The sequence below is a fragment of the Scyliorhinus canicula genome, chromosome 1 (genome assembly GCF_902713615.1).
Source record: "Scyliorhinus canicula chromosome 1, sScyCan1.1, whole genome shotgun sequence".
Classification (NCBI taxonomy): Eukaryota; Metazoa; Chordata; class Chondrichthyes; order Carcharhiniformes; family Scyliorhinidae; genus Scyliorhinus; species Scyliorhinus canicula.
In genome coordinates, this window is record NC_052146.1 from 31385082 (window position 1) to 31409892 (window position 24811).

The 24811-nt window shown below is 46.1% G+C and overlaps 1 long non-coding RNA gene across 1 annotated transcript in view; it reads left to right on the forward strand.

Annotated features, from left to right (window-relative positions):
• The window catches only part of LOC119977261, a 53563-nt gene extending 45727 nt beyond the window's left edge, over positions 1–7836 (forward strand). Inside the window, exon 5 of the long non-coding RNA XR_005463144.1 lies at positions 7300–7836. This is a non-coding gene — a long non-coding RNA (uncharacterized LOC119977261). The remainder of the gene's footprint in view (positions 1–7299) is intronic.
• The last annotated feature ends 16975 nt before the right edge of the window (positions 7837–24811 follow it).

Below are 24811 nucleotides of genomic sequence, written 5' to 3' on the forward strand. Positions count from 1 at the left end.
CCCGGCGGGGAAGGGAGGAGAATACCGCCCACATCTGACAACCCGGAAGGTGCCTGTTATATTGTTATACAACTCGTAAAGAGCCAGGAACTAATTGTTGTGTGAATATATACCGGGGTTGTCACATTCACTGTTGCACTGCAGTCAGGCTTCAAGTGATATATCTGTCTATCAATTCCCCAGCCACATGGGAGAAGCAAGAAATACATTTGATGAAGCACCGGCATTTTGAGTCTAATGTGTGATCGTTTCTACCTTGCGGGAACCAGAAGACAAAACAGTGACATTAAAGCAAATGACTGCGGATGGTGGAATCTGAAACAAAAAGTGAAAATGCTGGACAATCTCAGCAGGTCTAACAGCATCTGTAGAGAGAGAAGGGAGCTAATATTTTGCGTCTGGATAACCCTTTGTCAAAGTCCTCAGATGGATCGTATCAGGAGTCTGTACTGGTCTGCATTCCAGAAATGCTGAGTTTGCCTCCTTCTGCTATCGCTCGGTTGAGGCATTTCTCATGGACCACTGGTTTGTGAAATAGAAACTTCAATGAAGCCTAATCATTAACACTGGAATTCAGTGGTAATGAATCACTGCAACTGGCCATTCCGACAAAGACTGGGAAAGAAATATAAGCCATTTACTGGCTACACATTCAGATATCTGTTGCATCTGAAATTACTGCAGATTATTAAATGCTGCCAAAACCCATTGCTCCAGCCTGCAGTAATTCACTCCTGAGTTAAGAAAAGTTTTGCTCCTGGCCCACCATTCAATATAGCATCAACAGATGCAAATGGTGGAGCTAGCAATGTACTTTACTGAGGAACAAAAGTTCCCCTCAGCATTTCTGCAATGTCCAATGACATTGTGCGACACTGGCACTCATCTCAATGATAGGGTTCTCTCCAAACTATTTGATGTGGTGTTTGGGAGCCAGAGTGAGCCTTTTGGATCTGCAGAGGTCACCACCAGCAAACTCCAGCAACAGCTTTCCTAACAAGCTCCAGCCCTCAGCCCGATTTTCAAATGACTGTGAAGGTTGGGTAACGTTAATAGTTATAGGTAGGTTAAAAAGAAAGGTTAGGGATCCGGCAAGCTACTTGTAAGTGTCCTGTTATCACTTCAACATGAGTCAAATGTGGTGTGACATCTTCCGTTTGTTTGTAAATGATTTACTGAGAGTACAGTCCTCTTCCCCCAGATTGGAAACACCTCTGATATTAAACTGTTTTAAGGCACTCTTCTAATGAAATTATACACTGTGCAATGGGAGCAGGTTTGTCCTGTGAAATGTATGAAGAGGGCTTTGGGGTGGTGGCAGGCTTCAGATATTTATTCAGGATAAGATTCAGATGTATCAGACAATCACAAGATCGATTTAGGTGAAAAAGGTCATGCAGCTCACTAATTTCATCTTTCCACAAGATCAGTCAATGTCCCAATTACAATGTCCTCAAATAAGTCCAGTGCCAGCTGCTCTTCCTGCCCTCAAATGCCTTTCCTGAAAATGTTTTGCAATTGCTGATCATCGTCTGTATAAACAAGTATTCCTTGGTGTCTGATCAAAACTTGCCCTTTACAAACCTGGACTCATGGTGTCTTGACCTGTTGCAATGAATGAATAAGCTGGAGGTTTGTTTTTAAGTTCACTTTCTGTATCCCATTCAATATTTAATTGCTTCTGTTGCTATTTTCTTCAATGTCTGAGGCTGCCGAACTCAAATTTATCAAGTAGTTTCTTAATGCTCTTCTGATACCAGGATTAGGCTTTGTTGCTCTCTTTTCATTGCCTCAAAGGTTTGGGTGACCACCTGAGGAAGGAGCTGCGCTCCGAAAGCTAGTGATTCCAAACAAACCTGTTGGATTTTAACCTGGTGTTGTAAGATTTCTTACTCTTTACTTTGTAATGACCAGAACTCTATTCAGTACTCCAAGTGCAGCTGAGCAAGACACTGGCCTGAATGAGCTTTTGTATTCCACTGATTTGACAATGGAACAAAACATAATAATAATAATAACCTTTTGATGCACGATCAATAACTCTCGAAGCGAGATTGGAGTACAATTGAAGGCTTTATTGGACTAGATGTTTCCCCCAGCAGCGCAGGTACAGAATGCAGCAGCTGGGGAGACACAGACTCTTATACTCGGCCTTACTGGGCGGAACCAGCAGGCAGGCTTCACCAATGGTCTTGCTGTCTCAGGTACCTCCCACACCAATGGTCTTACAGCCTCAACCTGGGTACTGTAATATCCCTAATACCGACTACCACATTCACCCCCTGTTAAAAAAGAGTCCGGCGGGGGTGGTGGTCTTGCGTTATACAGTGGTTGAGGTAATGGTGGTACCCGTCGGTGGTACAGTGTTTTGCCTTGTTACATGCCACAGTTATTTACAGTATTTATTTACATGTACATATTTAAATGAAGCAATTAGTCGATCGGGGGCCCTGGTCGTCCTCTGTCAACGTCGCAGTTTCGGCGGTGATGCAGGCGCCGGCTCGGGCATCCGTGACTCTGGGAGCATGACTTTGGTTTCTTCGGTAGCTTCATCACCCCTAGATGGGACCAGTGGGAGAACTGATCCACCGGGGAAGGGGGCGGCCGTGTGGTGCGCCGGTGGGAGGGAGTGTGGGGTAGATGGGGGGGGGGGGGTGTGAGTGGGGATCGAGCGGGTGCCAGGTCCCGTAGGGAGACCGTATCCTGTCGGCCGTCGGGGTACGCCACGTAGGCGTACTGAGGGTTAGTATGAAGGAGGTGGACCTTCTCGACCAATGGGTCCGACTTGTGCACCCGCAGGTGTTTGCGGAGCAGGATGGGTCCAGGAGCTGCCAGCCAGGTTGGGAGGGAGGTCCTGGAGGAGGACTTCCTAGGGAAGACAAGGAGACGTCCATGAGGTGTTTTGTTTGTCGTGGTAGACAGCAGTGATTGGATGGAGTGGAGTGCATCAGTGAGGACCTCCTGCCAGCAAGAGACTGGGAGATTTCTGGACCGCAGGGCCAGTAGGATGGTCTTCCCTGGGGGTTATAACTGGTCGTCTTGCTCGAGGCAATGTCCTTGCTGAGCAGGAATTGACTAGGTTGGCCGCTCATGAAGGAGGATCCCCTATCGCTGTGTATGTAGGCGGGGAAACCGAACAGTGTAAAGATATTGTGGAGGGCTTTTATGACGGTGGCTGTGGTCATGTTGGAGCAGGGGATGGCGAATGGGAACCGGGAGTACTCGTCAATCACGTTGAGGAAGTACGTGTGGCGGTCGGTGGATGGGAGGGGCCCTTTGAAGTCAATACTGAGGCGTTCAAAGGGACGGGAAGGCTTTATCAGGTACACTCTCTCTGGCCTGTAGAAGTGCGGCTTGCACTCCGCGCAGATTTGGCAGTTCCTGGTGGCGGTCCTGACCTCCTCGATGGAGTAGGGCAGGTTGCGGGTCTTGATAAAATGGAAGAATCAAGTGACCCATGGAGGGTGCGGAGTCGGTCCACTTGTGCGTTGGCACATGTGCCGCGGGATAGGGCATCAGGAGGCTTGTTTAGCTTCCCGGGACGATACAAGATCTCATAGTTGTAGATGGAGAGCTCGATCCTCCACCGTAAGATCTTATCGTTCTTTATCTTGCCCCGCTGTGCATTATCGAACATGAAAGCATCCGTCCGTTGGTCAGTGAGGAGCATGAATTTCCTGCCGGCCAGGTAATGCCTCCAGTGCCGCACAGCTTCTACTATGGCCTGGGCCTCCTTTTCAACGGAGGAATGACGGATTTCTGAAGCATGGAGGGTGCATGCAAAGAAGGCCACGGGCCTGCCCGCTTGGTTGAGGGTGGCCGCCAGAGCTACGTAGGATGCGTCGCTCTCGACTTGGAATGGAAGGGATTCGCCGATTGCGTGCATCGTGGCCTTTGCGATGTCTGCTTTTATGCTGCTGAAGGCCTGGCGGGCCTCTGCCGACAGGGGAAAAACAGTGGATTGGATTAGTGGGCAGGCCTTGTCTGCATAATTGGGGAACCACTGGTCGTAATATGAATAAAATCCTAGCCAGAGTTTCAGGGCCTTGGAGCAGTGTGGGAGGGGAAACTCCATGAGGGGGTGCATGCGTTCGGGATCTGGGCCTATAACTCCATCATGCACTACGTAGCCGAGGTTGGCCAGACGGTCGGTGCTGAACATGCATTTGTCCTTATTGTAGGTGAGATTAAGGATTTTTGCGGTTTGGAGGAATTTTCGGAGATTGGTGTCGTGGTCCTGCTGGTTGTGGCCGCAGATGGATGACATTGTCGAGGTACAGAAACGTAGCCCGCAAACCGTACCGGTCAACCATTCGGCCCATCTCCCATTGGAAGAACGAGACTGCATTTGTGACACCGAAGGGAACCCTCAGGAAGTGGTAGTGCCGCCCATCTGCTACGAATGCAGTGTATTTCCGGTCGTCCGGGCGGATGGGGAGCTGCTGGTAGGTGGATTTGAGGTCCACCGTGGAAAAGACCTTGTATTGTGCAATCTGATTGACCAAATCAGGTATGCGGGGGAGGGAGTATGCGTCGAGCTGCATATACCTGTTGATGGTCTGACTATAATTGATGACAATCCTGTGCTTCTCCCCGGTCTTTACAACCACTACTTGGGCTCTCCAGGGGCTGTTGCTCGCCTCGATAATACCTTCTTTTAGTAACCGCTGGACTTCCGACCTAATGGTCCTGGGCACTGTACCATCTGCTCCTGGTGGCGACGGGTTTGCAATCCGGGGTGAGGGTCGCGAGGCTGCAGACAGTGAGGGGGGGTATAAGGCCGCCGAATTTAAAGGTTAAGCTCTGGAGGTTGCATTGGAAGTCTAACCCTAGGAGCGTGGCAGCGCAGAGGTGAGGACGGGCATAGAGTCGGAAATTTTTTAATTCTCTCCCCTGGACCGTGAGGTTAGCTATGCAGAACCCCTTGATCTCGACAGAGTGAGACCCGGAGGCCAGGGAGATTCTTTGGTTAACTGGGTGTATGGGAAGAGAACAGCGCCTTACCGTGTTGGGGTGTATGAAGCTCTCTGTGCTCCTGGAGTCGATCAGGCAGGATGTTTTGTGTCCATTGATACATGGTTGTCGTCGCGGTCGAGAGCTTTTGGGGCCGAGACTGGTCCAGGGTCACCGAGGCGAGTCGTGGTAAAAGTTGAAGATTTTCCTCGGGCGGTGTATGTTCATCTGAATTGGGGTCCTGAGACTCCAGCCAAGATGGCGGCGCCCAAGGGTTGCATATGTCTGGGGGTGTGCAAGATGGCGGTTCGGGCGTTTTGGGAGGCCATATCCAGGGAGCTAGCCAGGGCCTGTACCTCCTTGAGGCCTAGTGTCTCTTTCTCTAGTAGCCGCTGACGGATTTGGGAGGACAGCATACCTGCAACGAATGCATCCCAGATTAAAAGTTCTGTGTGGTCGCTGGCTGAAACTTGCGGACAGTCACAATTCCTACCTAGTACCAAAAGTGTGCGGTAGAATTCGTCTAGCGATTCCCCCGGAATTTGTCGCCTTGTCGCGAGCAGATGTCAGGTGTAGACCTGGTTTACTGGGTGAATATAGTGTCCTTTCAACAGGGCCATCACGGCCTCGACATCCTCCGCATCCTCGATGAGGGTGTAGATCTCTGGGCTCACCCTCGAGTGAAGAACTTGCAGTTTCTGGTCCTCTGTGGGTGTAGTCGTGGCCGTCCTGAGGTACCCGTTGAAGCACGCCAGCCAATGTTTGAAGGTTGCCTCTGAGTTTGCCGCGTGGGGGCTAAGTTGCAGACACTCCGGCTTGTGCGGAGCTCCATTCTTCAAAATCTAGACAATAAATTGATGCACAATCAATAACTTTCGAAGCGAGATTGGAGTACAATTGAAGGCTTTATTGGACTCGATGTTTCCCCCAGCAGTGCAGGTACAGAATGCAGCAGCTGAGGAGACACAGACTCTTATACTCCGTCTTACTGGGTGGAACCAGCAGGCAGGCTTCACCAATGATATTGCTGTCTCAGGTACCTCCCACACCAATGGTCTTACAGCATCAACCTGGGTACCGTAATACCCCTAATACCGACTACCACACCTTTATTGTCACAAGTAGGCTTACATTAACACTGCAATGAAGTTACTGTGAAAAGCCCCCTAGTTGCCAATTCCAGCGCCTGTTCGGCTACATAGAGGGAGAGTTCAGAATTTCCAATTCACCTAACAACACGTCTTTCGGGACTTGTGGGAGGAAACCGGAGCACCCGAAGGAAACCCACGCAGACACAGGGAGAACATGCAGACTCCACACAGACAGTGAACCAAGCCTGGATTCAAACTGGCACCCTGGCACTGAGAAGCAACAGTGCTAACCGCTGTGCTACCATGCTGCCCATCCTCTTTGCTTTGTCTGTTGTCTTCTCACACTGTTGGCCATGGTGAGTGATGTGTCAAACAACAGCCCTTGATTTCTCAATATATTCCTGGGCTCATTATGTGTGATTTTCACTTGGAGTGTGCAGTGCCTCGCATTTTCCCATATTAAACTGTCGATTAGCCCAAACATCTCCTTCATTGATTTTCCAAATTTGAAATGTTGTGTATGAATGGTCTACTCCCTTTGATATGGCATAGAGTCTGATCAGTCCTGCAAACTTGAAGTTGAATCATAGAATCCCTACAGTGCAGAAGGAGGCCATTCGGCCCATCGTGTCTGCACCAGCCCTTGGAACGAACACCCTACTTAAACCCATGCCTGCACCCTAACCCCATAACCCAGTCACCCCACCTACCCTTTTCAACACTGAGGGGAAATTTATCATTCCAATCCACTTAACCTGCACATCTTTCGGGACTTGTGGGGGGAAACCGGAGCACTCGGAGGAAACCCAAGCAGACACGGGGAGAAAGTGCAGACTCCACACAGACAATCACCCAAGGCCAGAATTAAACCCAGATCACTAGCGCTGTGAGGCAGCAGTGCTAACCACCGTGCCTCCCCACCTCATTTGCCCACACGTAAAGCACAGTGGCACTGTTGTATTTTACTTCATCACCATCATTTTGTGGAACTTCACTTTCTGCTTGATCTCCAACAGGTTGGTGTACAATGCTAGATGAAGGAGTAATGGGCCTGTCTACGTGTAATATGTGAGGAAGGAATGTGCTGGCTGAGTTGTGATGTCCATCACAAAATAGAAAGACAATAGAATGTTATAAAGAACTTAACCCCTGCTTCGTATAAATTGTGCTTTATTACTATTTTCATGTTTTTCTACATCTCATTATCTTAGCCAATATATATTGAGTCTCAATGTTAAATGTTTTTTTTTCTCAGATGCAGCAAGCAGTGGATTCTTCGGCTACCATGGATTTCTCTTTAATGGTTCAGCAATAATCATTGTATCTATTAATATGTGCGACTGGAATCATTGGCTGAAAACAAATTGAAAATGCCGTGATGGGGGAAATAGCATGTGGATAAAGCATGACCAGTGAGGATTCAGATGATCTAAGTATCTATTCTCTTCCCCTCCGCGAGATGAAAAGATGTCAACATGCCTGCTCTGGTAACTTTAACTGTTAGCGTGAATGACATAGAGTTCTGTGAGATTCTGGGGACAGAGAAAATGTTGCCCTTACATTTCCCTTCCTGCAAGCATGTATAAGATCAGAAAAATATAGATTAGAACATGAGTGACTCTTCGAAAGGACATAACACAGCAATTTTAAAAACATTATATTCCTAAACTGCAGTGCTTGATGGTACTCATTGTAGATTTATGTGGGAAATCAGAAGCATATTTATTTTGCAACAATAAATTTAAATGCAGCAATATGGGAAGGTATATATATATGCATTAAAGTCTGTCTTTGTCTGTTGCCTCAATGTTTATTCATGTGTCTGAAAGGTTGTCTCTGCCTGTTGCCTCCGTGGAGCAGTGACAAAGTGGAGCCAGATACTGAAAATCTTCCTGAGACCAGAAGGTTTCTTTCTCCTCTATTCCCACAGCCTATCCTATGGGTGTAGAAATCCTTGTGCTATCTGGAAATCTTGGCACTAAACCTTTGTACCCAACTTTCCTTTATTTGGGCTGGTATTCGTTATCTAATGATTCGGTCCATGAGAATGCAGTCAATGTTATCACTGGGGAGTCAGTGGCATTGTGGTAATGTCGCCAGACTACCAATCCAGGGGTTCAGGGTCATGCTCTGGAAATACGGGTTCAAATCTAGCTGGGATTAATAATTGCCAAATCTGGAATATTAAGGCAGTCTCAGCAGTGGCGATCATGAAATTACCACGGACACCCACTAACAGCCCAGGAGGTGACTGGCTTTAAGGGCAAGTAGGGGTGGGCAACAAATGCTGACCTTGCCATTGACACCCAAATCCCATGAAAGAATAAAGAAAAAAATATAGATTACATAGAGATTACATAGAACATACAGTGCAGAAGGAGGCCATTTGGCCCATCGAGTCTGCATTGACCCACTTAAGCCCTCACTTCCACCCTATCCCCCGTACCCTAATAACCCCGCCTAACCATTTTTGGACACTAAGGGGCAATGTAGCATGGCCAATCCACCTAACCTGCATGTCTTTGGACTGTGGGAGGACACCGGAGCACCCGGAGGTAACCCACGCAGACACGGGGAGAACGTGCAGACTCTGCACAGTCAGCGACCCAGCGGGGAATTGAACCTGGGAACCCTGGCGTTGTGAAGCCACAGTGATACCCACAGTGCTGCCGTGCTGCTCTATGACCCTGAAGCGCCTCATAAAGACTTGAACCATTAGCTTCATTTTCTCTCAGACATGTTGAGTCTTTCAGGCATTTTCTGTTTTTTTTGTTTCAGGTTCCAGCATCTGCAGTATTTTGCTTTTACTTAAGAACAATATGTGTCTGGAGTATTTCCTAGGTTTAAAGCAATAGATTTATTGTAAATATTTAACCTATTCCAGACTAATATTATCGAAGAATGAAGTAAATGTGATAAAAATGTGATTGTGTTTATCATTAACACAGCAAGTAAAACAATAATGATTACAATATCCATCTGTAGAGTTACAAGTGGGAAAGGCAAAGAGATGAGAACTCTGTTGCGGGAGTCAGGTATCGACTTATCAAATAAAAACAGTGCTGCAAATATTGGAGCAAGTTAGCCAACATCTGAAAGAGAAAGACCAAGTTTACACATTTTGTAGAGATCATCAGAATATTGATTTAGCTCATTTCAGCTGGGGTAAAACTTGTGGAACTATGCAAGGCCTCAGTGCCGCTGAGTTAACATTCAAGATTCCTGATAATCATCCAGTAATGATGGAAAGTGAATTTGAGTGTGTGGCTGCCAGAAATGATGCACCCCATGATTGAATGATTCACCATCACCAACTGTTGAAGGGCACTGCAGAACGACAGTCACTTGGCAGAAGTAGTGCTGAGGTCCTGACATCCAACAATCTACCCCGCTAGGAGTCAGGAAATTACAGAAGAGAGTGCGAAGCGAGACGGCATTTCTGTTGTGCAACGTGAAAGCTGTGCTGTGTGCAGTTTTCACAGAGCGAGGGGGTGGGCTGTCACCCAGTTTCCTGACATCCGTACAGTACATTTTGACAGACAGGTTTGTCAGTGGACTACGCAGAAGGCAAACATGGCAAAGTGCTGCCTCCGTGGAACTTCTTATTCTGTGTAACCACATCAGAGCTGTCTGGCTTACACAGAACACATGCACAGCTCAACTTGGTGTTCTGATGGACTGCTGACATAAATCACGTCATCAGGGGCCTAGTGACTTAGTGTTGACTTTTTGTTTGTTTGAGCTGCCTCAGGACAACACCACTAAAATGTGTCATTTGCAGGCGCAGAAGAATGTCCGAGGAGTGCAGATGTTTCAATTCCCTGCCACCTTCAATCACGATACACAGAATATCTTGTAAAAATAATTTTTACCCCATTATACAGTCTACAAGGCAAGGGTTGCGAGTATAGAAGAACAGGGCACTTTTCTATTTTGAACTCCATGTGTCAACAGCCTTAGATCTGGTAATGCATGACAGCTCAGTGGTAACACTCCTTCTACTCTGTTCCATCAAACACTGCTAGCTCAGGCAGACAATGGATTACAATTGAATGTCCTTTATCTTTATATCCAAAGCGATTCAGCAAACCCACAATGGAGGAATCATGCAAAAGCCCCGAAGTGGGCACTGTGCCGGGCACCCGGCCGATCGCGAGTCACCCGACTGGCTCTGCCTGGTGCAATCTGGGCTGCGAGAAGTAGTCCCTCCTCATCTCAGTTTTAAATCTACCGCCTCTCAACCTATATCTGTGACCTCTTGTTCTAGATTGCGCAACATGGAGGAACATTTGATCGATGTTTACTTTATTAGTCCCTTTTAGTGTTTTACATACCTCGATCAGATTCCCTCTTACCCTTCTAAACTCCAGTGAGTTTAAGCCCAAACTGTTTAATCTCTCCTCATATGCCAACTCTTTCATCCCCAGAATCAATCTGGTGAACCTCCTCTGAACTGCCTACAATGCCACTACATCCTTCCTCAGAAAAGAGACCAAAACTGGACACAATACTCCAGATGTGGTCTCAGCAGCATTCTATGCAATTGTAACAGCACTTCTCTACTTTTATACACCATTTTGCTATAAACATGATAACATTCCATTTGCCTTTTTTATTCCGTGCTGTACCTGCATACTGACTCTGCAATTCTGCAACTCCCTCTGCCCAGACACATTTTTAATCTGCTTTCCATTTAGATAATAATTTGCCTTTCTATTTTTTCGGCCAAAATGGCTAACCTCCCATATATCCACAGCAAACTCCATCTGCCAAGTTTTGGCCCAATCTCCTACCTATCTATATCCATCTGTAAAACCGTTATCTCCTCTTCACTGCCTGCTTTACCACCTATTTTAGTATCATCCACTGATTTTGCAATGGTACCCGCTGCCCCTGCTTGCAGATTATTTATATAGATTGTCAACAGTTGAGGTAGGGGCGGCACGATAGCACAGTAGTTAACACTGCTAGTTCACGGCGCCGAGGAGCTGGGTTCAAGCCTGGTTCCGGGTCACTGTCTGTGTGGAGTTTGCACATTCCACCAGTGTCTGTATCGGTCTCACCCCCACAACCCAAAGATGTGCAGCGTAGGTGGATTAGCCACGCTGAATTACCCCTTAATTGGGAAAAAGAGAATTGGGTCCTCTAAATTTTTTTTAAAAGTAAACAGTTGAGGTCCGAGGGCTAACCCCAACGGCACCCCACTATTAACAGTTTGCCAGCCTGAGAAGAACCCATTTATCCCGACCCTCTATTTTCTGTCATTCAGCCAATTCTCAATCTAATACCCTCCCCCAATCCCCTGCAATCTCACCTTCTTGATCAGTCTTTCATGTGGCACTTTAAATGCCTTCTAGAAGTCTAGATATACCACAACCACTGGTTTTCCATTATCCCCTTTCTGGTTACGTCCTCAAAGATCTCAAGCAAAGTTGTCAAGCATGACTTGCCCTTTGTAAAACCATGCTGACAATGGTGGATTGAGCTTTGTCTTCCAAATGTTCAGTCATTTCCTCCTTAATGATTGATTTCAGTAACGTTCCCACCACAGAGGTCAGCTAACTGGTCTATAGTTTCCTAATTTTTGCTTATCTCCCTTTTTGAATAGGGGTACCACATTAGTGTGACATTGGTGTCACATTAAGCCGATATATCCCCTGGGACTGTGTGGTTGCTTCTCAGGATATTAAGAGAAGTAGCTAGAGAGACAGTGGATCGGCAGGTAAAAACCTTTAAGAGTCCTTAAATTCTGGAAACGTCCCAGTGGATTGCAAAACTGCCAATGTAACACCTTTATTCAAAAATTGAACAGACAAATAACAGGTAACCATAAGCCATTTAACTTAATTTCTGTCATAGGGAAAATATTAGAGTCTATTATAAAGCAGAACATTTAGAAATGCATAATATATTCAATCAGGGTGAGCATGGCTTCCTGAAGGAGAAATCATGCCTGACAAATTGATTAGAATTCTTTGAAGTGGTAATGAGCAGGATAGATAAAGGGGAACAAGTAAATGTAATATACTTGGATTTCCAAAAAGCGTTCAATAAGGTACCGCACAAAAAACTACTTGATAATTTAAGAACCCATGGTGTTGGGGATATTTTGTTAGCAATCAATCGAATATTGGTTAACTGATAGAAGACAGAGTTGGGAAAAGAGGGGCATTTTTAGGATGGCAACCTGTAATTAGTGGAGTGTCACAGGGATCACTGCAAGGGCCACAATTACTTACAATATATATTAATGACTTGGAAGAGGGAAATTAGCGTGCTATTGCTAAGTTTACCGATGACTCGAAAATAGGTAGGAAGGCAAGTGGTGAGGATGACCCAAAGAGTCTACAGAAAGATATAGACAGGTCAGGTGAGTGGGAAAAACTTAGCAGATGGGATATAATGTCAGACAATGTAAAGTTATGCACGTTGGTGTGAAGCATAACGAACTTGAATGTTATTTAAATAGAGAACGAATGCAAAACGCTGCAGCACAGAGAGGTTTGGAGGTCCTCGAGCAAGTTCAGCAGGTAATTGAGAAGGTAAATGGAATGCTGGCCTTTATTTCAAAGGGAGTGAAGTATAAAAATAGGGAAGACTTACTAAAATGATACAAGGCACTACTTACATTGCACCTGGAATACTGTGAACAGTTTTGGTCCCCTTATCGAAGTGTGGTTATACTGGCATTGGAGGCAGCCCAGAGAAGGTTCACTAGGTTAGCCCTGGGTATGGAGGAGCTTTCTTATGAGGAGAAGTTGATTAGGTTGTGCCTGTACTCATTGGAGTTCAGTAGAATGCGGGGTGACTCATTAAGACGTAAAGGATTATCAGGGGGCTTGACAGGGAAGATGTTCAGAGTTTGTTTCCTCTTATGGGAGAATCTAGGACTAGAGGGCATAATTTCAAAGTGAGGGGTCACCTATTTAAAACAGAGATGAAGAGGAATTTCTTCCTTCAGGGAATAGTGAATCTGTGGAATTCTTTTTGCAATGTGCAATAGAGGCTGGGTTGTTGAACATGTTCAAAGCTCCGTGGGGAAGTGGGAGGTTAGCCTTCGGTGCATCTACCCGTGGAATGGAAGTTATGGTTTATATTGGAAGACCCTGTTCAGAATCAGGTTAAACTTTTGTATTTGCTGACTAGAATTCATGTCATTTCAACAACAGTCTGCAGAATCTAGAGATCACTTGTTCAGCACATGCAGAAGATAGAAATACTTTGACAGAATTGTCAAAGACAGAATTGTTAATCGTATCAACTCCCACGGAAGCCTTCCAGAAAGATCTGATGGACAAGCCAAAACGTATAGCGCTGAAGAGATACTCAAGGGTGGAGGTAAGTACGAAGCGATCCTCACAGGTCGCTGAAGCTTACAGGTCCAAGACAAGTTGAAAGTGTGCACCAAGGAAATGCCCGGAATTCATAAATTCTGTAAAGCATGTGGAAGAAATGACCGTTGGCAGCTGAGTGCATGAGAGCAAAGGCTGATGCAGCTACAAATGGATGTGCACTGATCCAAACAGTCCATACACAATGGGTAGCGTCAGGCAAGGTGAACGACAATCCAGTATCCCATCAGAAACATATACACAAGGTGACTGACAAACAAAGAAATGACGACAATGTGCATGGTAAGACGAGGAGAGGTGAACATATATTTCACACTGTCAATCGCGTGGGAAACAAAGTTGCTGTCACATCGCCTGAAGTGTTTGTCAAAATTTTAATGATCTGACCTAAGAAAATTGGTAACTATCCGTTATTGTCCAAGATTAATACAGGGGCCAATACCAATATCCTAACCCTGCAAATTCTGAAAGGCATGTTTCCAGAGATGTAGGGGATCATAGCAAAACCTACTACTGCACAACCTTCATTGTGCAATGTTTCACTAATTCCATGTGCAGGATCCACAGCTCTGGAATACAATTACAATCAACCCTCCTGGGTGTCATAGCTGTTCTACATCATGGAAACTAAAGTCCCAGCAATCGTAGGTCTACCAACATGCCGTGACCTCATGCTAGTGACAATCCATGGAATCAGTCAAATCTCATATCACAGATCAATCTCAGAAACAATTTCTGTTGCCTCCGTTCATGACTTAACATCAACATTTCCAGAATGTTTAAACAAAATTGGCAGTTTCAAGGGAGCTGTGACATTACACTTGCAGGAGAATGCATGTCTATCAATTGATTTGGTACAGTTGATGCAACTCAAATACCGGTAGCTGCAAGGAGAAACGACAAAAGATTCCACATTACAGAAACTGCGGAAAACCATATTGAAAGGTGGCTTGCTTCAATTTAGCTTGATTCACAAACACGGAGACCACTTTGGCCTTATTGGGATGAAGTAGGCATCTCCCAATGAACTAGTTTTTAAAGCAGGCACATCACCATACAGGGATCTTTAGGACCTGATATTCTTCAACAACTGTAACACTCATACATGAGCATGGTTTGCACGAGTAGACTCACAAGAGAGATAATCTATTGACTGTGTATGAACAATGGCATCGGAGTCATCGTCAAGAAGTGTGAGATATGTTAGGAACACATGTCAAGTCAGCACAAAGAACCAATGGTTGGGCAGGAATTTCCTCATCATCCTTAGTCCAAAATTGAACCCAACCACATTCATGCCCATGAATTAGCCATTGTCTATTTTACAAAGCACCCATTATTCAATGACTGCACATTATGTCAGGCATAAATGTTTCTCACACTCTAAATACTAGTTTCAGTTTATTCAGTTCACCTTGTGAGATCGTTACGGATAATAGTCTGCAATTTATTGATGAGCCTTTTCAGAATATGTGTGAGAAGTGGAATATCAATCACACTACTTCTTCTCCACATTGCCGTAGATCTAAAAACCTAGATGAATAAGTGATTCACATGGTGAAGTACCTAATTCTCAAATGCAGACAGACCAAGCAAGGTGTACACATTGCAATGTTACATCTGAGAGCAACATCCTTAAGTGTAGATATTCCATAGCCAGCACTTAGGGATGTTGCCATCTGAGAGCAACATCCATAAGTGTAGCTATTCCATAGCCAGCAGAGCTCATGTTCAGCAGACCAGTGCTAACTCATCCACTTTACTCTCTCACAAACTAGAGAGCAATTCTTAAAACTGCAAGAAAAGATAACCAACATGCACAATAAAAATGCAGGAATGGCATTGCAGTAGGCACAACAAGTTTGCTTTCATGACCCCAGAGAGGGCATCCAGCCAGGGTGACAAGAATATGTTTGCAACCTCGGTCCTTTGAAGTCATTACACACAAATGTGCAATGATAGGGCGTAACTAAGGACAAATCAGGTCAATTCCAGCTCTTCACCCACCTTGCAGTCCTGTCAAATTGAGGCCTGGATCCCAAACGCAGCCACGAACAACATCTAAGAATGACAGTCCCACATATCACTGTGAGCAATTAAAGAAATCTCCAGTCAAGGCTACATTGCAAGATCTGGGCATACCAGCAGATTACCTTAATGCTTTAGAGACTCATAGATACATCAATTTTGCATATTCATGTAATGGTAACTAAGCATGAATAAGTGTTGCAATAGTTATCCTTCTTTGGAAGGGTGGCAGTATATTGAAAAGAAAGGGGAAGATTGCAATATGCCTTATGGATAGCAGCAGCCAATCACAAGAAGGGAAGTGTGTCATGCTGTCTGGTCTGAATTTCACTTTCACTTTTGCAAAGTGCATACAAACACACACACACACACTTACACACAGCTTTTTATCCAACTGTATCTGTTCTTATGTTCCTGGTTTAAATAAATGAACCAACACATGTTTACCTAATCCCTTGTGAGTGATCAGGGCTCTCATAAAAACACAACAAAGTTTGTGAAATACTCTGCTTCTTGTGATCTCATTTTTGAACTGTATTGAAACCTGAACGCAATCATGTTGTGTTGAAGAGATAAACCTGGGACCTGAAACCATCTGTGATCGAATCAGCCTTGCCCTGTGGCACCAAATATGTTGGAATAAAAACTGATTCATCAATCCCTGCTAATGATTGACGTGCCTAGGGATTGAATGGGAAGCTTAAGTGGTGGTGTGACTAACCGTTCATACCTATGACGAGATGTGTACATGGGATCATGACAGCTCCACAGATTAGAAGCATAGAATTCCTACAGTACAGAAGGAGGCTATTCAGCCCTTCGATTCTGCACCGGCCCATTGAAAGAGCACTCTACCTAGGTCCACTCTGCCCCCCGACCTATGCCCTAACTCCATAATCTCATCTAACCGGCACATCCCTGGACACTAAGGTGCAATTTACCATGGCTAATCCACCTAAGCTGCACATCATTAGACTGTGGGAGGGAACCGAAATACCCGGAGGAAACCCATGCAGGCACAAACTCCACACGGACAGTCACACAAGGCCGAAATTTAACTTGGGTCCCTGGCATTGTGAGGAAGCAGTGATAACGACTGTGCCACCGTGCCGTCCCGGGAACATCACTGAGTCAGTTGTCTGCATTGAGGTGAAAATGGTTTTTAACGGGAGCATGCAAGAAGTAGAATGGGACTGTAAAACAACTAAAGAAAAGTGTTCTATTCCATTCCCGCCTTGTTGTAACTATGAGATATTGCTCCCAGTGCTGTCAGTAATCTGCAGGGCACCCTGGTGATGCAGTGTTTTATGGCCCCTGTTACACAGCAATCTCGTCATCGATGTGGCACCATGAAGAAGGGTTTGAAAGGTCCCACGCCCTCTCCAGATCCACATGGGGCACAGATAGAGGGCTGTAATGTTGTAACTCACTCTCTGATCTGTGCTCACGTCTCGTGAGTCTCCACACTGACAGCAGAACCTTGCAATTCCTTGTGTTTGTGCCAGCAGCAAGATTACTTGGAAAATATGATCTCATACTGTTAGCGTTATGCACTTGTGTGCAGCTGAATTCATGTGTAAGCCCAGACAGAGCCTTCATGGGCTTTCAAGCACAGCGGTATCACAAGTAAGCCCTTTGGACTGCAAAGCACAAGCACTCTCCTGTGGGAGGCCTGAGATAGTCTTCAAGATCCCCCTGAATAGTGACAATCTCAGTACAAATTAAGCACATTCATGTAACAACAACAACAACTTGCATCTATATCCTGCCTTGAAAATAATAAAATATCAGGGTGTTTTTTAAAATTTAGAGTACCCAATTCTTATTTTCCAATTAAGGGGCAATTTCGCATGGCCACTCCACCTACCCTGCCTATCTTTGGGTTGTGGGGGTGAGACCCATGCAGACACGGGGAGGATGTGCAAACTCCACACGGACAGTGAGCCGGGGCTGTGATCGGGCCCAGGTCCTCAATGCCGTGAGACAGCAGTGCTAACCACTGTGCCGCCTTTAAAATAATAAAACATTGTTTGATAAAGCTCCTGTCATGGTATTTTGCAAAGTTTGGCACAGCCTCAAAAGGACCAAAAAAGCTTGGACAAAGAAGAGTTTTAAGGAATATCTGCATTGATGAGAGAACCACAGAAGGTTGTCGTAGTTGAGGCAAGAAATTCCGGAGTTCAGGGTCTGGACAGCTGAAGGCATGGCCTCCTGTCAGGGAGCAATTAAAATCAGGACTGTACAAAAGGCATAGGGTTCTGCGTTTATCATGGGCTGATAACAGGGGCTGTTTAGCACACAGCTTTGTCGTTGGCTTTGAAAGCAGACCAAGGCAGGCCAGCAGCACGGTTCAATTCCTGTAACAGCCTCCCCGAACAAGTGCTGTAATGTGGCGACTAGGGGCTTTTCACAGTAACTTCATTTGAAGCCTACTTGTGACAATAAGCCTACTTGTGACAATATTTTCATTTCAAAATGGATCACAGTGATAGGGAGAGGGAAGGCTCCGAGGGGTTTGAAAGGGGATGAGAATTTCAAAACTGAGGTGTTGCCAGACTGGGAGCTAAATCAGTCAGGACAGGGGCCCGGTGTAAATGAAATGAAATGAAAATTGCTTATTGTCACAAGTAGGCTTCAAATGAAGTTACTGTGAAAAGCCCCTAGTCGCCACATTCTGGCACCTGTTCGGGGACACTTGGTGCAAGCTCTAATGGCAGCAGATTTTTGGATGAACTTTGTTGATGCAGGCTAGAAAATAGGAGACCTTTGGAATTGTCAGCTCGAGAAATAAGAAAGGCTCGTAAAGGTGGATGAGCAGAGGCGAAGGTGATGTATGTGATAGAAGTAGACGGTTTTGGTTCTGAAGCGAATATATAGTTGGAAGCTCACCTCAGGTTCAAATACAAAACAAAGGTCACAAGTGAAGTGTTGGCCAGTGTAGACTTGAGAGATGAACAGACACTTCCCACACTGATGAAGGTTCAACTCAATTTTATTAACTACTTCTAACTAACTAACACACGATGACTGTGGGTCTAAATGATGCTAACTTAAACTAGAGACCTAAGCCTTGTCCGAACCAGTTGATTCTCTCAGCACGTGTTGTAAGTCTGTGCTGGGCTGGATGAGTTCTTGTTACACTCAGAGGCAGCACCCAGAATGAGCGGGAACCGTGGTGCCCTCTGCCTTTATAGTGTGTTTATTCGAACTGGTGATTGGCTGCGGTGTTTGTACATGTTGATTGGTCCCTGTGTGTGTCCATCAGTGTGTTTCTGCACCATGATATACTGGTGTATATTATGACATCCCCCCTTTTATTGAAAAAATGTTGATATAGGCATGTGATAATAAATAGTGTGGGAGTGTGGAGAATGTACCTAGCTACGCGTGAGGTGCGAAGACATATGTACAAAGCTATATACAGGGAACAAGACTATTTACGGAGGAAGGTGCCTGGTGTAGATGACTACCATGAATTGGAACAACCAACGAATCTATTTACAAATCACTGGATAACGAATGCAACAATAAAGGATATTGGGAAAAAAAACAATTTCAGACAGTCCACATGTGTACAGAGTTCATAAGTTCAGTCTCTGAGGTGGGCGACGAACTCTGGTTGACCGTAAGGGTGGCACACCACTCATCATCCTGGCTGACGCTGTGGACGTGGACGGGTTCAGTGCCACGCTTGGGGGACATCCTGTTCGTAGTAACGACGCCGATTTGGAACGGGACCTGTGGGTCATTGCAGGCACAGTCGGAATCAAGGTCCAGAGTAGGTTCATTGATGGCAAGCTGGATAGCCCTGACGTCTCTGTGGGGCTGGGTGGACCTTCGAAAAACAGCAGGCATGGAAGATCTGCACATTGCAGCGTAGTGGCCTCGTTTGCCACACTGCCTGCAGGTAGCGCGGGACTTCGCGGGACATTGTCGTTTTAAGTGGGCGGAGCCACAATTGCCGCACGGCGGAGCTTCAGGATGTTTGTCACGCCACCGCGCATGCGCGGGGCGATCCAGCATAGCGTGCACCTGCGTGAAGCAGTCTATGACATCAGCACACTTGCTGCGTGTAAGCGCGGGACTCCGCGAAAAGCGCACGAAATGGCCGCCATCGTTCAGATCCAGAGCCTGAAAAGATTTAATCATTTGGACCCGTTTTGCCTCGTAAGGGGCTTGCCGCGCCGTTTCAGCAGCCTGGATGCAGGAGTAGCACGTGGAGGCATGTTCATGAAGTACACAGGTCTTAATGGCCATAGAGAGAGTGAGCTGCTTTACTTTCAGTAGCTGCTGGCCCAGGGGCTCAGATTGAACACCAAAAACAATCTGGTCACGGAGCATGGAGTCAAAGGTGGACCCGTAGTTGCAGGACTGCGCAAGGACGCAGAGGTGGGTGATAAAGGACTGGAAAGGCTCGTCCTTACCCTGAGTTTGTTGCTGAAACATGGATCTCTCGAAGCTCTCGTTGACCTCAACAGCGCTGTGGCTGTCGACCTTCAGAATTATGGTCTTGAACTTCGATTTGTCCTCCCCCTCATCGAAGGTGAGCGAGTTGTAAATGAGCAGACGTGGTCACCGGCTGTGAAGAGGAAGAGAGCAATCTTCTGTACGTCCGAGGCAGCTTCCAGGTCCCTGGCTTCGAGGTACAGCTGGAAGCGCTGTTTGAAAAGTTTCCAGTTCGAGCTCAGGTTCCTGGCAATGCGGAGAGGCGGCGGCGGGCGAACGGAGTCCATTCTGTCGGATGGTGCGAGACTGGTGGAAGGCAGATCACTGAAAGGTAGGTCTCAGAAGTACTAACATCCCTCAACTACTGTTACCATGAAGTGTTGGCTAGTGTAGACTTAAGAGATAAACAGACACTTCCAACACTGATGAAGGTTCAACTCAATTTTATTAACTACTTCTAACTAACTAACACATGATGACTGTGGGTCTAAATGATGCTAACTTAAACTAGAAACCTAAGCCTTGTCCGAACCAGTTGATTCTCTCAGCACGTGTTGTAAGTCTGTGCTGGGCTGGATGAGTTCTTGTTACACTGAGAGGCAGCACCCAGAATGAGCGGGAACCGTGGTGCCCTTTATAGTGTGTGTATTCTAACTGGTGATTGGCTGCGGTGTTTGTACATGTTGATTGGTCCCTGTGTGTGTCCATCAGTGTGCGTCTGCATCATGATATACTGGTGTATATTATGACAACCAGCAGCCTGGTTCAGCCTAATCTGTGACCGGAGAAAGGGATGGAGTCAGTGACAAGCGAACTGAGTTTGTGGCGTGACAAATGGCAATGGCTTTGAGCTTCCAGGACCTTTCTCCTCATCCAGTATTGGATGTTGGACAAGCAGTGTGACAAATCAGAGATGGAAGGGGTTATGATTGAGCTGCAGAGACGGAATGAAAACTGCAACAGTATCAGTTGAGTGGAAATATCTGTGTGATTGTTCAAGAAGGTGACAAAATATAAGAATTGCAGACCAATCAGCCAAAGTAATAGTTAAAGATAGCAACAATCGAGCAAATAACGGCCACAGGAAATTCAAGAGAGGAAGACCTTGGCTGAACAATATTCTCGATGTCTGAGGATCTTGCATTCTATGATGCTTGGAGGAGGCTAAAATTGAGCTGTGCCCTCTTTTCGAAAAGCCATTTGATGAAGTTTTACAGCAGCTTGTTAAGCAATGAAATTCATGATAAAACCTGGAAATGGGAAAGAGATTTTTTGTGAGGGAGGAAGTATTTTTTAGAGAAGTGTGTTATGGTTGTGTGGTGGGAGTGCTGAGTGAGGTACGCCAGGGATCGGTGTATGGGTCCCTACTGTTTCTATTTTACAGTTATGACTCAGATTCAAAAGAATGATGAAAAAAGCTAAAGACAATACCAAATAATGGTGAGGCGGCAACAAAGGAAATCCAAAATTGCACAATTGATTAAAAATGTTCAGGCAAGTGTTGGGAACTGCCCATCAGGAGCCTCATTGCTAAATCTGTCAGAACATCTACAGCCAGGTATGTTTCTGTCTTTATATAATCCAGGGCAGCATTGAGCCACTCTGGGTGCCCACCAGTATAGAACATACAGTGCAGAAGGAGGCCATTTGGCCCATCGAGTCTGCACGGACCCACTTAAGCCCTCACTTCCACCCGATCCCCGTAACCCAATAACCTCTCCTAACCTTAAGGGCAGCATGGTAGCATTGTGGATAGCACAATTGCTTCACAGCTCCAGGGTCCCAAGTTCGATTCCCGGCTGGGTCACTGTCTGTGTGGAGTCTGCACATCCTCCCCGTGACTGCGTGGGTTTCCTCCGGGTACTCCGGTTTCCTCCCACAGTCCAAAGATGTGCAGGTTGGGTGGATTGGCCATGAAAAATTGTCCAAAATTCTTTGATTAACCTAGGACAAAAGTTCGGCGCAACATCGTGGGCCGAAGGGCCTGTTCTGTGCTGTATTTCTCTATCTCTATCTAACCTTTTTGGTCACTAAGGGCAATTTAGCATGGCCAATCCACCTAAACCTGCACGTCTTTGGACTGTGGGAGGAAACCCACGCAGACACGGGGAGAACGTGAAGACTCCACACAGACAGTGACCCAGCGGGGAATCGAAACTGGGACCCTGGCGCTGTGAAGCCACAGTGCTATCCACTTGTGCTACCGTGCTGCCGTATAGGGGGTAGGTACGCTGTGAGGTGGCTCAGCTTCCTCCAATAGCTCTGGCCTCTTGGCAAATTTTTCAGAGAGCATTTCAGTCTCTGTGTGAACGTTGTTACATCTGTTTGCCGAGAGATTGGCATGTCTTCTTTTTCCGATTGTACAAATTGCTCAACAGAGCGCAGGTGGGGGGGGGGGGGGGGGGGGGGGGGTGAGTGAGAAAACTTTCAGCTTGAGAGGGTCTTCCTGTTGGCAGTGCTCCATGTGGTTTGAGAGGGGGACGGGTGTGTGTGTGTATGGGGGGGTGTTGATGAGGTGGATGAATGCAAGACAATCAAGAACCAACCAATCACACTGGAACCTGCATTTCTAGCTCCTGACCTAACTGGCTAGGATGAAGCAGAAAACCTAGTTGAGCTATAAGTATTCAGGCCAATTTTAGATGAAGGGTGTCATGATATGCAGACACACACACACATCCACACATAATGACATACAGACAAGCAGCTAATGGACACAGAGAACAGGACATGACCAATAAGCAGGCAGGACACTCAGGGGTGGGATCTGACTATAAAAGACACGAGGCACTCACACTCCGCCTCTTTCCACTGATGAACATCTAGAGAGTCAGTCAAGGGTGTTATTGGAATCTCATATCTCCAGCACGTGGCTAAGAGCTAGTCTGGTTCAGTCAGTCAGAGTAACCACATTTAACTTAGCAGAGAGACGAACTCACAGAGAACTGTGCTAACTGTGCTATTAGTTCAATAAACCTGATTGAACTAACCTCAAGGCCTGGAGTATCTTTCTGATCTAAACTGCATCCAGTTGCAACCAGTGTTAGACCAGTGTACCTAACACGACTAAGGGCATGATCGAACAGTCTTGCCGTGCCTGAATTCATGACACGACTTTAAATCTTGCGAGACCTTCGGAACGCCTTGTGAGATCTGATGAGATCTCGCGAGACGTCATGATCAAATTAACATATTTAAGTGAGCAGGTGGCCCTGCCAGGGTGCCAGTACCAAGATGCCCTGATGCCAGGTTTCCCATGCCAGGGTTTAGGCCCCAGGGTGCCCTGCACTTGTGAGTGGGTGAGGGAAGCGCGAGGGCCCCCCTAAGAGGTAAGTTGGGACAGTGGGGGGGCCGAGGCCACGGTGGATATTCCGTGAGGGGTTGGGAGATCAGGGTGGCATTTCAAAATGGCTCCCTGATCTCTTCCTGCACTGACAAGCTGACCACGGAGGTCAAATAAAACAATAGAATCTCGCTTGATGGCGGGGTCATTATCCGTGCTGCACATGCCAAGAAAGATCCTGCTGCACGTGCCCAAACTCTGTTTTTCAGGTATTAAATCGCGCCCAAAACTTAACCCAGATAAGTGTAACGGTTAGGAGAGAAAGGCAAAACTGAACTTCATTTTCTCGCGGTCTGCCCATAAGTAGAGATGTTTTAATATTTTGTAAAAGGCAGTGGTCTGCTTCCCCACAGTCTTTGCTTCTGAGGTCAAATTTTAAAGTGACTCATAGCAAACTCTCCTTCAATCAGAAGTGTAGTTTATTCACACATTCAAGCCAGGGAATGGTCACAACTTCATACATACACACACAAGCACCCAATAAGACAATAGGAAGGAGGAGTTTTTACAACTGAGAAAAAGCGCCGTGGACATGGACACCAGTTCACGTGATGGCCAGAGTTTAGATAAATCAGAGGTCAGTGAGAGTTCCTTTATGGAGGAGCTACAGTTTAGGTGAATTTTTGATGAATAAGGGTGTCAGGGGTAATGGGGCGAAGGCAGGAGAACGGGGATGAGAAAAATATCAGCAGACTCGTTGGGCCGAGTGGCCTAATTCTGCTCCTATGGTCATATGGTTTTATGGATACAGCTCGCTGAAGCAGAAGTTGCAGAATTCCTTTAAAGCTGATGGTGACGATTGAGATGGGGTTGGTGTACAGAGATTTGGTCAGCTTGGCAGACGATAGCAGTAAACAGGCTTCAAAGGAGGCTTAGACTTGATGCAGGCTGTTGGTCAATCTGGGGACTTGCTGCAATATTTCTGGCTGGAGTTTAAACAGCCGATTTAAATTCAATAAAAAATTGAATTAAAAGTCCAATGATGGCCTGAAATCATTGTCGATGTCGTAAAAACCCACCTGATTCACTAATGTCCTTTAGGGAAGGAAAGCTGTCATCCTTACCTGGTCTGGCCGACATGTGACTCCAGACCCACAGCTATGCGGTTGACTCTTAAAATACCCTCCAGGATGGGCAATAAATACTGGCACAGCTAGCGACACCCACATCCCATGAACGAATACAAACAAAATTGATTTGTGTGTCTAGAAGTGTAATATTGAAACTTTCTAGTGGCCAGAAGCTTACACCATTTGATGTTGCCCATTAATGAGTCAAAAGCAGCCTAATAAGCAGAGCAGTTTCTGTGCCTCTTGTGAAAATCCATTGCTCACCTGAGGAGATAGATGGTAACTATTAGCATCTGCGCAAGTAAAGCGAGTTTCAACTGTTTCCCCTTACGGGGCCAGGCTGGGCAGACAGATTGTTTGCTGCTCCGTGGTTTCATTGATTATAATTTGTCCTCACAATGAGAGGTGTGAGATTCTACCAGGTTTGAGGTTGATCTTTTGCCCTGTAACTGCAGTTGAAAATTTAAACTGTCGCCAACGTGTGAGTCATGTGGACTTCAGCAGCCATATTTTGGTTCAGCAAAGTCC